The sequence below is a fragment of the Trachymyrmex septentrionalis genome, unplaced genomic scaffold (genome assembly GCF_001594115.1).
Source record: "Trachymyrmex septentrionalis isolate Tsep2-gDNA-1 unplaced genomic scaffold, Tsep1.0 scaffold52, whole genome shotgun sequence".
NCBI classification, from domain to species: domain Eukaryota; kingdom Metazoa; phylum Arthropoda; class Insecta; order Hymenoptera; family Formicidae; genus Trachymyrmex; species Trachymyrmex septentrionalis.
In genome coordinates, this window is record NW_017305694.1 from 1128822 (window position 1) to 1130221 (window position 1400).

At 34.9% G+C, this 1400-nt stretch overlaps 1 protein-coding gene across 2 annotated transcripts in view; it reads left to right on the forward strand.

Annotated features, from left to right (window-relative positions):
• LOC108751808 (limbic system-associated membrane protein-like) overlaps positions 1–1400 on the forward strand; it is a 178156-nt gene that overhangs the window by 768 nt on the left and 175988 nt on the right. The window lies entirely within an intron of this gene.

The window sequence follows — 1400 nt, forward strand, 5'->3', positions numbered from 1 at the left end:
TATGTATACATATATATACTACAATATACGCAACTTTGTAAGATAATATAATATATACATAAAAAAATATCGTTACGCAAAACTAAAAGCACAAAAAACAAAAACAACGTTGTTCTTGCAATTTGAGAAAAATACGCCAAATTCTGCACTTGTCTCGCATTTTTTAGCTCCAAAGCTATAGTGAACTAGGTCGAAATACAAAGCGTATTGGCACGCTGCATTTATTTACAAACTGTAATCCCACAAAAAGGGAATGACCTAATAAATCTATGCTTTCTGGCATTCTACACCGTGCTGGCATTTCTATATAAACCCATGTTTATTATCCGCAAAATGAATTAATCATGGATCTCAGAGAATCGGAATTTTCGGACAGTCAAATGTCTTTGATGTCACGAACAAGTTATTACGAACAATCAATTGTACGTTCCATGCGAGCGAATGAGGCAATGCGGATGGATGCACAGGAAATCGAGGACGGAAACTTGAACAAGCTTTTAACCACCTAGACAGAAATGTCGAGGATGCAGCCAGCAGAATTCATTCCTTGCGGCAATTTGAACTTGCTCGATTTAGGCTAGAAGAACAAGTATACGTTCTAGTTTTAAAAGTCAAGCTTTCCAACAACTAAATTGGCAGAAGGGACTCCACCCCGTGCGCGTGTGCGAGAGTTGTCCCACTCTATCGAATTGTCTACAGTCATCTAGGTCAAAGCGGCCAAGACCGATAGGAGAACTTGAACTCAATCGCTGACTTTGTCCCCTATTGCCGATATTTCGCCTATTTAAACGTTTCATCCTTTTCTCGAAGTCGGACGCGACGCGATGGTAAATAAACCGCCCTTACAGAATTTCAATTTAACTTTCCAGCACCACTCTGAAATTTTCGATCATAGTTTACACTCTGGGCAGTTGAGGGAAACAGCATACATTTTTTATGGCCCCGGACTACGTAAGAATCTGAAAAAATTCTTGTACACTTATAAAAAGTGAACAAAATACTGTCTAGTTTTTATTATTGTTAAAGGTATTATAATAGATTAAAAATAAGTTTTTACTGATGATAAAAATTAGACTGTATTTTATTTATTTTTTACATATTGAAATCTGAATACAAATTTTTAGAAAACTATCGACTGTGCTTTAAAAAGCACAAAGTGGTGCTGGAAAGGTAACACTGAGAAATTACTTATTTTGAAAATTAAAAGTATTGAACAATAATTCTTTAGCATTAAATCAGTGTTTTTAGTATTCAATATAACTTATCGAATATCAAATTTTTGTAAATAATTGATACAATTCTGTCAGGCTTATAATTTAATTTCTTTCAGTATTATATTATTTTTGCAGGCTGTATGCATCTCTCTCTCTCTCTCTCTCTCTCTCTCTCTCTCTCTCTCT